Source organism: Nerophis ophidion, linkage group LG02 (genome assembly GCF_033978795.1).
Source record: "Nerophis ophidion isolate RoL-2023_Sa linkage group LG02, RoL_Noph_v1.0, whole genome shotgun sequence".
Taxonomy (NCBI): domain Eukaryota; kingdom Metazoa; phylum Chordata; class Actinopteri; order Syngnathiformes; family Syngnathidae; genus Nerophis; species Nerophis ophidion.
Window position 1 is genome coordinate 48,229,532 of NC_084612.1, and position 19,587 is coordinate 48,249,118.

Consider the following 19,587-nt stretch of genomic DNA (forward strand, 5'->3'; position numbering starts at 1 on the left):
ATAGTTCAAGAAAGACCACTACAAATGAGCAATATTTTGCACTGTTATACAATTTAATAAACAAAAACTGATGACATAGTGCTGTATTTTAGGATGTAAAGAGTAGGTGTCGCGCTGGTTTCTGTTTCAACATGTTCTATATACACTTCTTGTAAAATGTATTAATCACTTATTATTCTCTTCTTTGATATTTGACATTAGTTTTGAATGATACCACACATTTAGGTATCGATCCGATACCAAGTAGTTAGGGGATCATACATTGATAGTCCTCATGTGTCCAGGGATGTATATACTGACTTTATAAACATAATATAAATGTGAAAAGAATGAACAATTTTTTCGTGATGCTAACTAAATATCGATGTAATCATAGTAGTATAGACTATTGTACTTGGTATTATTACAGTGGATGTCCGGCGTAGATCCACCAATGGCATTTGTTTACATTGTAAAGCCGGTGAGCTATTGTATCCTCCTACGGTGTGTATTGAAGCATGTTTAGCTATTCCTCGTCCTCCAGTGATAATGATACATGTTAAAAACTCACTTTATTTGTCGCCATGGAGGCGACAAATAAGTGATTTAGAAGAAGCTAAAACCCTGCGGATGGACGTTAGCCACTAGCTATTTAGCCATGTCTTAAAGCACCGGCGTAGATCCACCCATGGCATTTGTTTACATTGTAAAGCCGGTGAGCTATTGTATCCTCCTACGGTGTGTATTGAAGCATGTTTAGCTATTCCTCGTCCTCCAGTGATAATGGTACATGTTAAAAACACACTTTATTTGTCGCCATGGAGGCGACAAATAAGTGATATAGAAGTAGCTAAAACCCTGCGGATGGACGTTAGCCGCTAGCTATTTAGCCATGTCTTAAAGCACCCCTTTCTGAGGGTGTTTCAGTGTTATAACTTCACCTGTATCTTTACTTTTTACACCAAAATGCGTCGTTCTCCTTTTTCTGTCTACACACTCTTTCTGCTTGTAAGTAGTCCGTGTGTGTGCGCTGCCAAACATGCTCCTCTGCTCGTAAAACCAGCAATGTCACCACATTGCTTGAAAGTGGTACTTTTAAAACAGATTATAGTACCGTTTTTGATTCATTAGTACCACGATACTATACGAGTACCGGTATACCATACAACCCAAATAGGAACATAAAACACTTTCGTCCAATGTTGTTTTTGACAACCATCTTACATTTAGTCTTAGTCTTAGTCTTTTGGACTAAACTGCTTATTAGTTTTAGTCACATTTTAGTCACTGTTATATGTGATAGTTTTAGTCCCGTTTTAGTCGACGAAAACTCAAAAGGATTTTAGTCTAGTTTTAGTCAAAAAAAAAAAAGAATAAAAAGTATAATATAAGTATATAAGTATTGTCTTTTAACAAATTAATTTAGGTCAGTAAGTATTGGAGATTGCTGTTGGGCAGTGTCACACATAAGTTGTGAAAATAGCAGCAGATCAATAAGTTCAACCTATTGTAAGCTTGCAGATCTGCTATTTTCACAAATAATAACAATAAAGGAATGGTTTTAGACATATAAAGTTTCCACCCAACAGCAAATTTCTGATCCAAAGATTGTGTATTACACACTGATAAAGTGGTAACAGTGGAATCAAAGTTCATTACTCCAAAAAAGCCAAAAAAACAAAAACATTCTACATCAGCAAATGTGGATTTATTCCTCAGAATTTGTTAAAGTACTATGAACATAAACATGCCCAAAATAGATAGTACTTTATTGATTCCTTCAGGAGAGTTCCTTCAATATGTGAGTGATGGATGAGGAACACATATGCTCAACTTGGCCCTGTCTGCAAGTGCAATTACAACAGATATCATACAACCCCACTGTCTTTAATTTGTGCAAACCATGTAATAAAAATAATCAATTAATTCCTGAGGCACAGTGAGGTAGTTTGTAAGTTATACCAGAGAGTTATACTGTACATAATTGAAAGTATGAAACAAACACGTTCTTAAGTTTTTGGAACAAAATACACCACCCTCTAAATACTGTAAACACAACTAAATTCAATAAATAAAAACAACAACAACAGTGTTTAATATGAATTAGAGGAGGGCTTGTCTCATAACAAGAACAAACTTAATATCACAACCCCATATCTGTATCTGTATTAATAAAGCTAGCAGACTCTACGTATAACAGTAACTCGACCTGTTTAACATATCGCGTTAGGTGCTGACAGAACGTACTCACAGAACGTACTCACAAAGAGATAACCACACCGTCACTGAATGTAAACATGCTGCTAAAGTAACACACTAATGAGTGTACAAAGCCTCATGTTTAAGAGTTCAGAGTGTACCAAACATACAGGAAACGTCCTGACCTCAATTTGACTCAGTGTGCCAAACACTGCACCTACAGGAAACAGATGTTTGAGCAATAACGAACATAACAGGAAACCAAGCAAACACTGCACATACAGGGAACAGATGCTTGAGCAACAACCAACATAACAGGAAACCAAGAGTAGTTCCTAGACACGAGACACATAGCAACAGACGTCAGTCAGTAGACTGACCAATCAGATAACTACTGGCACAGTGTATATAAGCTGCTGTACAACAAACTCTCAGACAGATCGCTTTGGGTTTTACTGGTACTACTGTTCAAGTGTACTATACAATCTCCGCTCTCTGCAGACTGCGTTCAATAAAATACTTCTACTTGACTCAACTCCTGCTTCCTCGAAATGTGTTCCTGCTTCCGGCCCGGGTGAGACGGCACTAAAAAATGCGTCTCAACAATTTGGGGGCTCGTCCGGGATGCAGGGAGTTGTGAGGAGAACATCGAGAGGACCATTCGGACCTAAAAATTTTCTTCATGGACAAAGGACAAAGACACTAGCCGGCACTGACAAATAAGGTAAGCAGAAACCTGTTAAAACAAATTCTGCATATTGGAAACTACTAAAATAGTGTAAGAAAACATAAAAACTAAAAGAGTCAGTAGAAGTGTAAATAACTTCGATACAGGAGGAATGCACAGTAACCTCGAGAGTGGCGTAACTCCACCTGAGATCCGACGGGGTCCAGGAGCGGTTAGTACCGCAGCTGGGTTAGAGTCCCGGGGGTTGAGGTCCCTAAATTCTAGTTGTGGTTACGATATGAAAACTCCAAAAACGTTTGGGAAAATAGGTTTATAAACCTTGGAGAGATTGAAATATCGCTGTATAAAACTCCTCAAAACAACAAAATAGGTTGTTTTACGTGGGAAAAATGAGGGGAGAAGAAAAATACAGTCGAAGGAAACTGCAGTTGAAAACAGAGACTGAGTAGTCTTTCGATAACACAACTTGAAGCTAAAGAAAATACTGTGTGGGTATCGAATGTGTATGTGACACTAACTTTGTGTGTGTATTTTAAGTGTTGTTGAGGTAAGAAGGGAAGTGGGGAGAATAAGACACTGAGTAAATCGTTGTGTGAATACTCGTTGTGTGCTGGGTCTGCGGCTGATGAACTGACGGGATACCTAACGGTGTAAACAAACGTCGTTCATTCGCTACAGTTTAGGGCAGGGTGGGCGGTGAAAACCGTCCATATCTGACCAACAGACACGCAGCGAGGGCTAAATCACCCAGTTGATAAGCGAGACATCTTATCTTTGGAGTAAACGCTGTGGTTCTTGTGATAGGACACCCAGTGGGAGACAGGACCGACCTTTAGGGCCGGCCTAGAACCTTGTCTCTCAGAGAACCGCAGTGGGCTAACGCAGCTATCTCCGGGAAGATTGTTGTCGCAATAAAACTGTGGAGCTCAGAGTCTAGTTAAAAAATGGAAGGAGAGTTTGATAGAGAAATAGATGATGATGGATGGGGCCCGGTCAGCCCATATGTCACCCTATTGACCCAAATTGGATCCACAGCTAATGCCCTAGCTGCCACATCAAAGCCAACAGATAAAGAGAAGAAAGTAACAAAAGCAAAACAAAAATTAGAACAACTTATTCAGGACATGGGGAAAACATTGGAACATAGAGGGCCCTTAGGACAATTTATACTTGATAAGCTGAACACAGCCGCTGTAAAGAGAGATGAAGCGGAAGAGCAGGGAAAGATTGCAGGTTTGTTGCAGAAGTCCAGTTGGAGGAAAAAGGAGCGCGACTGGGAGAAGGAGTGGGCTGAACTGTTGATCTGCTGGCAAAGCACCAAACATCTGCACCAAAAGGAGCTTCACTCCAAATCGGTAACTGCACCTCATGTCCCCACATGTCCCAGACTAATCTTAGAGATGTAGAGACGGACGCAAAAACTCTAACACTGTCCGATGAGGTCAGATTCACCCAACTATGCACTGCTCTTGGTGCTGCAATGCGTAGTCATTTCCCACTGCCTAATTCAGCCGTTATGCCTAAAATTAGATGGGACCCCAAACAAAACCCCAGGCAGTTTTTATGTGAAGCCAAAGAGGCCTGGACCAATCAAACCGGCCAGTACCCCGGTAACACTGGGTCACAGGCCGAGTGGTTCCGACAAGCAGTTCTGAGTGGAGTGCCTGAGTCAGTGCAAACAGCCATGAAAAGTAACCCTGACATGTTAGGATGTCAACTTTGTACATGGGAGAAGCATCTCGTTCATCACCTTACCAAGGCTCAAGACAAAACACAACAAGATGAGAAAGACAAAGCAGATTTGCAGGCACAATTACTGAAGTTACAACTAGCCAAAGCTAGAGATGACTTAAACGACAAAAAGAAGGGCAAGAAAGATCAGGTCAAGGTTATGTCTCAAACTGTACAGCAGTGGGATGGCGATAACGTTCAGGAGTCTGGGACGCCACATTTCAGAAGAAGGGGAGGACAAAATAGGGGAAGGGAGGCCCACGGGGTGGAGGAAGGAGAGGGTTTTCCGGGGGAAGGCCTCAAGGAGGAAACCAAGGCTGTTTTCTGTGTGGGGACTCCTCCCATTGGGTGAGGGAGTGCCCATATAACCCTGCTCAGTCACAAGGAGGGTTTCCACAGAGAGAAGGAGTTCAGAACCGGGGAGGAACACACCCTCCTCAGTCTCAAGGGAGAGGACCCGCACCACAGTTCCCCTTGTGGCAAGACACTGAGTGACACGCCCCACAGAGAAGCCCTGAACAGCACCTTACGGCAGAACCAGTGCTGTCAGTGACAGTAAATCAGGACTTGCTGCCTTACCGTCTCCACTATCAAGACTGTGGAAAAGAAGCTGCTTACATCAGACGTCATAACAGTCATGGGTTTCTCTGGGGTTCCTACTACGCTGCCTTACACCAAGCCTCTCACAACAAGGCTTGGCAATCAGACTGTGTTGCATCCTTTCATCTACTCCCCTGAGGTACCTTCCAACCTGCTGGGGGAGAGACCTCCTGACTCGATTGGGGGCTACTATTCTCTGCTCGCCTGATGGACTAACAGTCTCATTCCCTGATGGAACATCTGTACCCTGCGCCAGTATTGAGTCTTCACATTCAAGCCAATACATAATTCAGCCAGTTGCAGACAGATCGGCTGACATCTACTGGGGTCTCCTACACAGTGAAACTAGTGATAAAGGTGGAATCCTGTCGGCTTACCTGACTTGGAAACCCTGGATCTCCCAAATACACCCCTATGTGGCCCCTCCTGACCCTCCACATATGACATTGTTTTATGATAGAGAGGATACACAGTGGTATGAGGAACAGTTTAGCAGGGACATAGAGGGTACTAATTGGGCTCTTTCCACTAATAACATTTATGTGGCTCCCATAGGTGTAGCGGCAGAAGTTTCTCTCACCCCAGGACAACTACAGTGGTACATGATGAGTGACGAGGCTTCCCCCCATGTGTCTTTAGCCTTACATCCAGAGCACCAAGCCAAAGAGCTGGGTTCTATAGTTAAAACAGCACAACTGCAAACTGATTGGCAGAGGGTTGGCTCTTCGTTGTGGTATTCACCCGCAACTCAAATCTACAAAATACAGGTTTCTTGCACTGACCACGCTCTCCTTGAACACGCTCAAATCTCCCGCCACCATGGCCGAGAGAAAACAGATCACCCCGAAGCAGCATTGTTGTTAGATTCACTGCCTGACTCACTATGGTCCACTGGGCCCACGGATGTTGGCCTAGTCGACTGCCCCCCAGTTACTTTCAAGCTGAAAAATAACAACCCAGTGTGGGTTCCCCAATACCCAAGTAAAAAAGACGCCGAAATAGGCATTGCAGATACCATTGAAGGTCTATTTGAAAAGGGGGTGTTGGTAGAAACATCCTCGGAATGGAACACTCCCATATGGCCCATTGAAAAGAAGGGCACTGGTAAATATCGCATGGTTCATGATCTTAGGGCCATTAACTCTGCGTTATGCACGCAAACCATCCCAGTTCCCAACCCTTACGTTGCGTTGACTAATCTTGATCCTAGCCACCAATGGTTCACCTGTATCGACCTCGCTAATGCATTGTTCTGCCTACCACTAGCCGAAGAATGTAGAAACATTTTTGCCTTCACCTACCGAGGGGTCCAACTGACCTATTCTCGTCTTCCTCAGGGATTTGCTCTATCCCCTGGCCTATTTAATCAGGTATTAAAGGATGTTTTGACGGATTGTGCTACCACCTGGAATAAAAAACATAGCACTAACTGAGGCGCACGGACTGGGACATGTCGGGGCTGCACAGATGCAGAGAAACCTCGAAAATTGGGGGCACCCATTTTTGAAAGATATGTGTAAATATCATGTACATACTTGCCCTGAATGCACCATGTATAATGCACGACCAACAGTCAGACCGCATCCTGGACGTTTCCCTCTCGAGACGAAAATAGGGAAAGAAATCATCATAGATTACACAGATATGGTGAATTCAGTAAAAGGGTACAGGTATATGTTGGTATGTGTGGATGCGTATTCAGGTTGGCCAGACGTACTCCCTACAAAAAGGGAAGACAGTAAGACAGTGGTGAAGTTTTTGGTAAACCAGTATATCCCCAGACATGGTTTTCCTGAGAAAATCCGATCAGATAATGGTACACATTTCAAAAACCATGATCTGCAAAAGGTTGAAGAAATGATGGGGTTGAAACACAAGTTTGGTTCGGTCTACCACCCACAATCCCAAGGAAAGGTTGAAAGAATGAACCAAACACTCAAATCTAAATTGGCAAAAATCTGTGCACAGACCAAAATGAATTGGCTAGATGCGCTACCCCTTGCCCTGTCTGTTCGAAGCTCAATAAACCAAAGCACGGCCTTTACTCCCTTTGAGCTGACCACAGGCAGGAGGTTTCCAGGGCCCCAGTCCAAGCTTATTGGAATCAAAGGTGATGATCAGTCATTAACCCACACGCAGTATTTCCATGCTTTACAAGCCCTTGTTGCAGAGTATGCCAAGTAGGTGGGGGAGAGAAACAAGGAAGACACAGCGACCCCACCAAGCACAGAGTGGGTCCTACTGAAGGTGCTCAAGCGAAAGTGGACCGAACCCAGGTGGATGGGTCCATATCGAGTGACTGAACGCACCTCGCATGCTGTTCGGCTGAACGGCAAGGGAGACACGTGGTTCCACTGGAGCCAGTGTGCAGCGGCGGACGCCCCTGCACGCACGTTGGGAGAGACACGTACCGAGTTACGTGAACAACAACAACGGGAGAAGACCACCAATCAACAAGGGGCAGAATAATCCCCTGGTGGCATCAGGGTGAGGTAGTCTACCCAAAAGCCCTGTGGGAGGAGGTGAAATAGTGCTCCTCTCCTACACGTGGTGTGCCAAACCACCAACCAGATTCGTCGAGGGACCAAGAAGATCGTGACAACCATCGAGCTCCTTATTCTCTGTTGGTTTGGGGTACTCATGGTCTTTCTTTGAGCCCTGATACATCTGTCCATCACGGGTACAACTCAAGTTTAAGGTGCCACTAAGTATTAGTACTTAGTCGAATTTTCACACATTATACGATGTTTTGATTTGTGATCTCTTTAATAGAGATCAAAAGGGGGATTAATGAGCGTACAAAGCCTCATGTTTAAGAGTTCAGAGTGTACCAAACATACAGGAAACATCCTGACCTCAATTTGGCTCAGTGTGCCAAACACTGCACCTACAGGAAACAGATGTTTGAGCAATAACGAACATAACAGGAAACCAAGCAAACACTGCACATACAGGAAACAGATGCTTGAGCAACAACCAACAAAACAGGAAACCAAGAGTAGTTCCTAGACACGAGACACATAGCAACAGACGTCAGTCAGTAGACTGACCAATCAGATAACTACTGGCACAGTGTATATAAGCTGCTGTACAACAAACTCTCAGACAGATCGCTTTGGGTTTTACTGGTACTACTGTTCAAGTGTACTATACGATCTCCGCTCTCTGCAGACTGCGTTCAATAAAATACTTCTACTTGACTCAACTCCTGCCTCCTCGAATTGTGTTCCTGCTCCCGGCCCGGGTGAGACGGCACTAAAAAATGCGTCTCAACAACACACATAATGAATTGACGTTAGCGTAACAAAAGCTAACTTTAGCCTCAAGTTAGCAGCCCATTTGCGCCAGGAGTATGTGGAAAACGTACTAATGTATTAGCTTAATATGACATTTATCGATGGGCTTCACGGTGGCAGAGGGGTTAGTGCGTCTGCCTCACAATACGAAGGTCCTGCAGTCCTGGGTTCAAATCCAGGCTCGGGATCTTTCTGTGTGGAGTTTGCATGTTCTCCCCGTGAATGCGTGGGTTCCCTCCGGGTACTCCGGCTTCCTCCCACTTCCAAAGACATGCACCTGGGGATAAGTTGATTGGCAACACTAAATTGGCCCTAGTGTGTGAATGTGAGTGTGAATGTTGTCTGTCTATCTGTGTTGGCCCTGCGATGAGGTGGCGACTTGTCCAGGGTGTACCCCGCCTTCCGCCCGATTGTAGCTGAGATAGGCGCCCAAAAAGGGAATAAGCGGTAGAAAATGGATGGATGGATGGACATTTATCGATTATGTTAACAGCATTTGTAACTTATCTTCGAAAAAATATCCTTGTGGCGAGCCTTAAGGTGCCACTTAAGGTTGGTCCTATTTTTTCCACATATTGTGTGGCCACATTTGTCACCGTCTTCCTTCACAATACACTCTGTTATATTATCTGCTGGGTTATATTTAAAATACACCCATATGTCATCTCTACGTTTGCAATCACCGAGCCCCTGTGTTGAAACTGCCGCCGCCGTGACGGTCCATTGCCTGATGAACAACAACAGTGTGACGTGTTGAGCACGTTGTGCGCTGCACGCCAGTTGGTGGGCGCGACCAAACAAGGATAGAATGCAGCAGCCTGCTGTAGGCAGCAGCAGATACTTTTTAGGTTTTCAATGACACACACAATAAACAGAAATGTCATGCATTTTAAAAGGGAACATTATCACCAGACCTATGTAAGCATCAATATATACCTTGATGGTGCAGAAAAAAGACCATCTATTATTTTAACCGATTTCCAAACTCTAAATGGGTGAATTTTGGCGAATGAAACGCCTTTCTGTTTATCGCGCTGGAGGCGATGACGTCAGAATGTGACGTCGCCGAGGTAACACACCCGCCATTTTCATTTTCAACACATTACAAACACCGGGTCTCAGCTCTGTTATTTGCCGTTTTTTTGACTATTTTTTGGAACCTTGGAGACATCATGCCTCGACGGTGTGTTGTCGGAGGGTGTAACAACACTACAGGTAGGGATTCAAGTTGCACTACTGGCCCGGAGATGCCAAAGTGTCTGCCGCCAGACGCCCATTGAATGTGCCAGAGTGTCTCCACATTTTACCGGCGATGCTAAGGCAGACATGGCACAGAGATGTATGGATAACCTGCAAATGCATTTGCAACGATAGTCAACGAAATCACAAAGGTGAGTTTTGTTGATGTTGACTGCCAGCTAATCGATGCTAACATGCTACGCTAATCGATGCTAACATGCTATTTACCGGCGGTGCTAAAGCAGACATGGCACAGAGTAGATTGCACAGTACAGTACATATTCCGTACAATTGACCACTAAATGGTAACACCCGAATAAGTTTTTCAACTTGTTTAAGTCGGGGTCCACGTTAATCAATTCAGAGATGTATGGATAACCTGTAGATGAATTTGCAACTATATTACGTTTCCTTCCACCCACATTTAATGCTTAAAAAACCCTTACCAATCGACGGATTTAAGTTGCTCCAGTGTCAAAAGATGCGAAAGTCCTGATCGTTTGGTCCGCACATTTAACCGGCGATGCTAACGCAGCTATTCGGCCATGCTATGGCTATGAATAGCGTCAATAGCTATTCGCTCAATAGCTTCAGTTTCTTCTTCAATACTTTCATACTCCAACCATCTGTTTCAATACATGCGTAATCTGTTGAATCGTTTAAGTCGCTGAAATCCGAGTTTGAATCCGAGCTAATGACACTATATCTTGCTGTGGTATTCCCATTGTTTGTTTACATTGGCAGCACTGTGTGACGTCACAGGGAAATGGCCAGTGTCTTCGCAGAGAGCGAAAATAAGGCACTTTAAAGCTTTATTTAGGGATATTCCGAGACCGGTAAAATAAAATAAAAAAACTTCAAAAATTGCAACAAGCCACTTGGAACTGATTTTTATTGTTTTTAACCCTTTTGAAATTGTGATAATGTTCCCCTTTAAACGTCTGACAGATTACCCACTAACATTTTCGTCCGTTCTCGTCTCGTCAACGAAAACTCACACACGTCTCATCATGTTTTCGTCATCAGAGAGACATGTTTATCTCGTCACCGTCTCGTTATCATCATGAAAAAAAGTGGTGTCAACGAAATGATTTCGTCATCGTCATCGTTGACGAAAACAACACTGCTTTCGTCAAGTGGTTCTTTGGCGTACCACAGTCTGAGAATCTTGGGTAAAGGAAATTTAAAAAAAGTAATAGTTACGCACGTTTTACAAGTCAGACCCAAAATGTTATTTTCATTTCCACATCAAGCAGGTACCATGACAAGAAGTGCATACAGCACCGCTGACGTGTTTCCTCCTCCTCAGCGCTCAGAAAAAGTCTGCCGCCGCAGTTTTTTGTTTTTTTTTGGCAACTTGATGTTTTTTTAATGAGAGGCGCCTCGACTTGTTCCTAGCAAACTGAGACCAGCTTGTCAACATCGGGTGGGGGGGCGGACCGCAGACGTCCCCGTTGCCGGCCGCCGCAAGGAGGCTACGGTTGGCGCCTGCCTCCGAGTGACGGCTGGGCAGCGAAGGACCGTCATGTCCGAGACAGAGGGTGGAGACGGCGAGGGACGAGGAGGAGGAGGAGGAAGCATTTTACGATTCTGCTCAAAGTGAACATTCACGCCTCACTTCGTTTCCAAGAGAGAGCAGCATAGTTTTATGCTCAGCAGGACGATTTCTTAAAATTAGTCGACAGCTCTACTTTATAATAAATTTGATCATCTACATCAACAATATGATCATCTACATCAACTATATGATCATCTACATTAACAATATGATCATCTACATTAACAATATGTTTATCTACGTCAACTGGAAGATAGTCCACGTTAACAATGTGATCATCCACATCAACAATATGATCATCTACATCCGCGTCAACAATATGATCATCTACATCAACTATATGATCATCTGCTCAAGGGACGGGGTGGCGCAGTAGGGAGAGTGGCCGTGCGCAACCCGAGGGTCACTGGTTCAAATCCCACCTAGAACCAACCTCGTCATGTCCGTTGTGTCCTGAGCAAGACACTTCACCCTTGCTCCTGATGGGTGCTGGTTGGCGCCTTGCATGGCAGCTCCCTCCATCAGTGTGTGAATGTGTGTGTGAATGGGTAAATGTGGAAGTAGTGTCAAAGCGCTTTGAGTACCTCGAAGGTAGAAAAGCGCTACACAAGTACAACGCATTTATCGTTTATCATTTATCTACATCAGGGGTGTCAAACTCAGACACAGAGTGGGCCAAAATTTAAAACTGAACAAAGCCGCGGGCCAAGGTTGAAAAAATTAACCTTTTAACAAGGACCCAAACAAGTTTTGCACTGAATATTGAACAAGCAAGGCTTATATAACTTTATAGTGACATGCAAAATAGAGTTTCAAATAATAATTATAATAATTAAAAAATATCAATGGCATATCAAATAAAATTTAAATAAAAATGGAATGCCTCTTTTCTATGTGCAACCTTCTGAGGTAAATATCAAAATAAGCTTTTTCCACAGGCTAATAATACATTTGCAAAATAAATAATAATGATTGAATCAAGCATTCAAGCCTTGAAGTAGCAAGAGAAAGTACATGAATATGAAAATTATTGCTCTGTTTTCTACACTGATTTGCTTTAACACTGAATATGGAACAAGCAATGAATGAATATAATCAACCATCAACCATTTTGTATGACCAGTTTAACAGTACAGATACACATTTACACACAAAACATATACTGTTGTGAAAGCAAACCTCTTTTCATCTCCTCTAGTTTCTGGCTCCTTTGAGTCGTGTCCAGGTCCTTGTACTTGTCCTGGTGTTTCGTTTCATAGTGTCCCTTAATGTTGTATTCCTTAGTTACCGACACGTTGGCTCCACAAACGAGACGGACAGGTCTGTCTTTTACATATATAAACAGATATTCTGTCTCCCACCTGTCCAGAAAAGTTCTGTTTTCGCTCTTCCTTTTCGCCATTTTTGGTAGGGGTAACACAATGACACTGACAGTTGAAGAATGAGGCCGCAGCACGTCTGGGAGAGAGGCACGGGGAGGCAGGGTGAGCCGGCTAGCTTTCAGCCGAAGCGTGGCGCAAGAACGCGGATCGCTACTGACCCAGAGGAGAGAGCATGCCTGGCGCGCTGAAACAACCGCAGAGCATTATGGGATTTGTAGTATTAGCACACTTGCCAACCTTGAGACCTCCGAATTCGGGAGATGGGGGGCGCGCGCGGCAGGGTTGAGTGGGGGTGGGGGGTGGGGGGGTTGGAGGATGTTTGGTGGTAGCGGGGGTGTATATTGTAGCGTCCCAGAAGAGTTACTGGGTATTTGTTCGGGTGTGTTTATGTTGTGTTAAGGTGCGGATGTTCTCCCAAAATGTGTTTGGCATTCTTGTTTGGTGTGGGTTCACAGTGTGGCGCATATTTGTAACAGTATCAACATTTTTTATATGGCCACCGTCAGTATGATCTGTATGGCTGTTGAGTAAGAATGTCTTGCAGCCGTAAGTGTGTGTGTGTTTAAAAGCCGTATATAATATATGACTGGGTTAGTAGGGGACACTAAAGGCAATGTTTATAAGCCACATCATCAATATAGATGAGTCTCAAGGGAAATTGGGAGGGTTGACAAGTATGTTAGTGGTGAATGCGGTGTTACAACGGCACTGCCACTGTATAATACCGGCGGGCCAGCTCTAATGTTAATTTGATATTGCCTCGAGGGCCGAATGAATTTACTTGGCGGGCCAAATTTGGCCCACGGGCCAGAGTTTGACACCCATGATCTACATCAACAATATGATCATCCACATCATCAATATGATCATCTACATCAACAATATGATAATCTACATCTGCATCAACAATATGATCATCTACATCAATTATATAATCATCTATATCAGGGGTGTCAAACGTGCTCCTACCAACACCCCCCCACACCCCACCCGCCTTCCCTGCGTCGGTTGAGGTGGGCAAGGTTGAGGGGTGGGGGGGGGGGGGGGTGTATAATGTAGCCCGGAAGAGTTAGGGATGCATGGGATTCTGGGTGTTTGTTCTGTTGTGTTTATGTTGTGTTACGGTGCGGATGTTCTCCCAAAATGTGTTTCTCATTCTTGTTTGATGTGGGTTCACAGTGTGGCGCATATTAGTAAGAGTGTTGAAGTTGTTTTTTCGGCCACCCTCAGTGTGACCTGTATGGCTGTTGAACAAGTATGCCTTGCAGTCACTTACGTGTGTCTGCAGAAGCTACATACAATATGTAAATGGGGTGACAAGCTGTTTGTTACGTTTGTAGAGGGTGTTAAGCGCAATGTCATCACAGAACGCCCATATATTGTCGTTTGGGTGAAAATCAGCAGACATTCGAGAGAACAGTTGCCATGAATAATAAATTGGGATGGTTGGCAATAGTGATGTTGTCAAGCGGCATTCAATTAAAACTCGCTGGTCGCACTAAGATTAAATTTTCATATAAAGGTGAGGGCCGCGTGTCTGAGACCCCTGGTTTATACATAGCATAAAGCAATAAAAAACTTTGTACGCTGTGTTATTTCATTTTAAATTTCAAAAGAGTTTTGTGGCTCCCATTGTTTTCTTTATTTTGTGAAAGGGATCAAAATGGCTCTGAGTGGTAAAGGTTGCCGACCCCTGCTGTAGATGATGGTACATATGTACAAAATAAACCACATGATGTTAGTACATCAATCGAGGAATTTGATCAAACTACATACATAGCCTACTGTAATTTGATTTTGATATTTTTTTATCTTGATTGATTGAAAATAAACACCAATGAGTTGCCTGATGAACATTATCATATCATTCATTCAGAAAATATAAATAACGACAAATAAAGATAGAATACTATAAACAGCAACATGATTTGTACATTTTCAGAAAGTGCTTCTTCTATTTTTATACACAGAAAACAATCTGAAAGTGTCTTTATTTTTAAGTTATCGTGCAGAGATTTTACCAGTCTGGCCCACTTGGGAGTAGATTTTTCTCCATGTGGCCCCCGATCTAAAATGAGTTTGACACCCCTGATCTACATCAACAATATAATCATCTACATCAACTATATCAGTGATTCTCAACCAATTTTCAGTGATGTAGCCCCGTGGACATTTTTTTAGTTCAAGTACCCCTTAAAAAGAGAAAAGCATTTTTGGTTGAAAAAAAGAGCTAAAGATGTAAAATACAGCACTATGTCATACGTTTTTGATTTATTAAATTGTATAACAGTGCAAAATATTGCCCATTTGTAGTGATCTTTCTTGAAATATTTGGAAAAAAAAGTTTTAAAAATAACAAAAAAACTTGTTGAAAAATAAACAAGTGATTCAATTATAAATAAAGATTTCTACACATAGAAGTAATCATCAACTTAAAGTCCCCTCTTTGGGGATTGTAATAGAGATCCATCTGGATTCATGAACTAATTCCAAACATTTCTTCACAAAAAAAGAAATCTTTATTATCAATATTTATGGAACACTTCCACAAAAAACCTCACGTACCCCTTGGCATACATTCAAGTAGCCCCAGGGGTACGCATACCCCAATTTGAGAACCACTGAACTACAAACCCTGTTTCCATATGAGTTGGGAAATTGTGTTAGATGTAAATATAAACAGAATACAATGATTTGCAAATCATTTTCAACCAATATTCAGTTGAATATGCTACAAAGACAACATATTTGATGTTAAAACTGATAAACTTTTTTTTTTTGCAAATAATCATGAACTTTAGAATTTGATGCCAGCAACACGTGACAAAGAAGTTGGGAAAGGTGGCAATAAATACTGATTAAGTTTAGGAATGCTCATCAAACACTTATTTGGAACATCCCACAGGTGTGAAGGTTAATTGTGAACAGGTGGGTGCCATGATTAGTACAAAAGCAGCTTCCATGAAATGCTAAGTAATCCACAAACAAGGAATTTGTAAGCAAATTGTCGAAAAGTTTTAGAACAACATTTCTCAATGAGCTATTGCAAGGAATTTAGGGATTTTACCATCTACGGTCCGTAAAATCATCAAAAGGTTCAGAGAATCTGGAGAAATCCCTGCACGTAAGCGATGAAATTACGGACTTTTGATTCCTCAGGCGGTACTGCATCAAAAACCGACATCAGTGTGTAAAGGATACAACCACATGGGCTCAGGAACACTTCATAAAACATGGTCAGTAACTACAGTTGGTTGCTACATCTGTTAGTGCAAGTTAAAACTCTACTATGCAAAGCGAAAGCCATTTACTGTATCAACAACACTCAGGAACGCTGCCGACTTCACTGGGCCCGAGCTCATCTAAGATGGACTGATGCAAAGTGGAAAAGTGTTCTGTGGTCTGACGAGTCCACATTTCAAATTATATTTGGAAACTGTGGACGCGGTGTCCTCCGGAAAAAAGAGGAAAATCATCATCTGGATTGTTATAGGCGCAAAGTTCAAAAGCAAGCATCTGTGATGGTATAAGGGTGCATTATTGCCCAGGGCATGGGTAACTTACACATCTGTGAAGGCAACATTAATGCTGAATGGTCCATACAGGTTTTGGATCAACATATGTTGTCATCCAAGCAAAGTTATCATGGACGCCCCTGCTTATTTCAGCAAGACAAGCGTTACAACAGTGTGGCTTCGTAGTAAAAGAGTGTGGGTACTTTCCTGGCCCGCCTGCAGTCCAGACATGTCTCTCATCGAAAATGTGTCGCGCATTGTGAAGCGTAAAATACGACAAGACACCGGACTGTCGAACAACTTAAGCTGTACATCAAGCAAGAATGGTAATGAATTCCACTTTCAAAGCTTCAACAATTAGATTCCTCAGTTCCCAAACGTTTATTGAGTGTTGTTAAAAGAAAAGGTGATGTAACACAGTGGTGAACATGCCCTTTCCCAACTAGTCTGGCACATGTTGCAGCCATGAAATTTTAATTATTATTTTTTGCAAAAGAAAATAAAGTTTATGAGTTTGAACATGGGGCTTCACGGTGGAAGAGGGGTTAGTGCGTCTGCCTCACAATACGAAGGTCCTGCAGTCCTGGGTTCAATCCCAGGCTCGGGATCTTTCTGTGTGGAGTTTGCATGTCCTCCCCGTGAATGCGTGGGTTCCCTCCGGGTACTCCGGCTTCCTCCCAGGTGCATGTCCAAAGACATGCACCTGGGGATAGGTTGATTGGCAACACTAAAGTGGCCCTAGTGTGTGAATGTGAGTGTGAATGTTGTCTGTCTATCTGTGTTGGCCCTGCGATGAGGTGGCGACTTGTCCAGGGTCTACTCTGCCTTCCGCCCGATTGTAGCTGAGATAGGCGCCAGCGCCCCCTGCAACCCCAACAAGGGAATAAGAGATAGAAAAATGGATGGATGGATGGAGTTTGAACATGAAATATCTTGTCTTTGTAGTGCATTCAATTGAATATGGGTTGAAAATTATTAGCAAATCATTGTATTCTGTTTGTATTTACATTTAACACAACTCATATGGAAATCATCTACATCAACTATAAGATCATCTACATCAACGATATTATCATATACATCTGCATCAACAATATGATCATCTACATCAACTATATGATATTCCACATCACCAATATGATCATCTACATCTGCATCAACAATATAATCATCTACATCAATTATATGATCATCTATATCAACAATATGATCATCTATATCAACTATATGATCATCTACATCAGGGGTCTCAAACTCAATTTACTTGGGGGGCCACGGGATGCAGAAACTTAAACACAACAGAACAAATACCCAGAACGCCTTGCAGCCCTAACTTTCCCAGGCTACAATATACAGTACACCACCTCAACCAACAACAAAAGATTTCTTAAACAATCCAACATGCACTTTTTAATGAATTCACCTTGTTTAAATGGCTTTCCCGCCCTAGCAACATACTTGCCAACCCTCACGATTTTTCCGGGAGACTCCTGAATTTCAGTGCACCTCCCGACAATCAATCGGTGCAACCATTCTCCCGAATTTGTCCCAATTTCCACCCAGCCGACATTATTAAGGGCTGCCGTGACTGCACTGCCTTTAACGTCCTCTACAACAGTGGTTCTCAACCTTTTTTCAGTGATGTACCCCCTGTGAACATCTTTTTAATTCAAGTACCCCCTAATAAGAGCAAAGGATTTTTGGTTGGAAAAAAAAGAGATAAAGAAGTAAAATACAGCACTATGTCATCAGTTTCTGATTTATTAAATTGTGTAACAGTGCAAAATATTGCTCATTTGTAGTGGTCTTTCTTGAACTATTGGGAAAAAAATATATAAAAATAACAAAATAACTTGTTGAAAAATAAACAAGTGATTCAATTATAAATAAAGATTTCTACACATAGAAGTAATCATCAACTTAAAGTGCCCTCTTTGGGGATTGTAATAGAGATCCTTCTGGATTCATGAACTTAATTGTAAACATTTATTCACAAAAAAATGAATCTTTAACATCAATATTTATGGAACTTGTCCTCAAAAAATCTAGCTGTCAACATTGAATATTGCGTTGCTACATTTCTTCTCACAGTTTATGAAATTACATTTATATTTTGTTGAAGTATTATTCAATAAATATATTTATAAAGGATTTTTAAAAAATTGCTGCTATTTTAGAGAATATTTAAAGAAAATCTCACTCATCCCTTGGCATACCTTCGCGTACCCCCATTAGAGTACTACTGCTCTACAACACGTCATCCTGTCCGCTTTTACATCACACAACCAACAAACACATTCAGGAGAACATCCGCACTCTAACACAACTTAAACACAACAGAACAAATACCCAGAACGCCTTGAAGCCCTAACTTTCCCGGGCTACAATATACAGTACACCACCTCAACCAACGCAAGTAGGGGGTTAAGGGTTTGGTGGTAGCGGGGGTGTATATTGTAGCCCGGAAGAGTTAGGGCTGCATGGGATTCTGGGTATTAGTCCTGTTGTGTTTATGTTGTGTTAGGGTGCGAATGTTCTTCCGAAATGTGTTTGTCATTCTTGTTTGGTGTGGGTTCACAGTCTGGCACATATTTGTAACAGTGTTAAAGTTTTTTTTACGTCCACTCTCAGTGTGACCTGTATGGCTGTTGATCAAATATGTCTTGCAGTAACATACGTGCGTTTTAAATAGTCAGATGAAACATATAAGTGGGCTTGTACGCTGTCTGCACAGGTTGTATAGGGCGCTTAAGGCAGTGCCATTATGGCACCCCCTGAATATTGTTGATTGGGTATAAATCGACAGAAACTCGAGGGTCTCCCGGGAAAATTGGGAGCGTAAGCAAGTATTTCGCTGTCAAGCGCCGTTCATATTAAACTCGTGGGCCGCACTAACATTGAATTGTTATATCAAAGTGCGGGCCGCAAATAACGTCTCGCGGGCCGCAAATAATGTCTCGCGGGCCGCAATTGACCCGCGGGTCGGATGTTTGAGACCCCTGATCTACATCAACAACATGATCGTCTACATCAGGGGTGGGCATTACGTCGATCGCGAGCTACCCGTCGATCGCGGAGGGTGTGTCAGTCGATCCCAAGCCAGGCATTAAAAAAATAGACATAAAAATGAGCAATCATCAATCTTCACCAAGACTTCACTTTCGTCAGTAGCTCGACATTCTCGGCACCCGAGGATCTTGTGAGATGACGCTGGCTGCTGCGAGCTTATTAGTAAGAAAAAAATCACTGACAGAACGAAGAGAAACACTTTTTATTTCAACAGACTATTGGGCCGTACCTGCTTTCAAAACTCTAAAGACCGACTGCACGGTTCCTGTCTTCACCATAAAAGACCTGCTTCATCCTGCCTGTGCTAACAAATTAAGAGTCTCAGAAAGTT

The 19,587-nt window shown here is 42.5% G+C and overlaps 1 protein-coding gene and 1 long non-coding RNA gene across 3 annotated transcripts in view; one reads left to right on the forward strand and one right to left on the reverse strand.

Annotated features, from left to right (window-relative positions):
* LOC133541835 (metabotropic glutamate receptor 4-like) overlaps window positions 1-19,587 on the reverse strand; it is a 501,243-nt gene that overhangs the window by 359,886 nt on the left and 121,770 nt on the right. The gene's annotated exons all lie outside the window — the stretch shown is intronic.
* Window positions 2,325-8,402, forward strand: LOC133541839 (uncharacterized). Its single transcript, XR_009803983.1, has 2 exons — window positions 2,325-2,902; window positions 7,356-8,402. It is a non-coding gene; the product is annotated as an uncharacterized LOC133541839 (long non-coding RNA).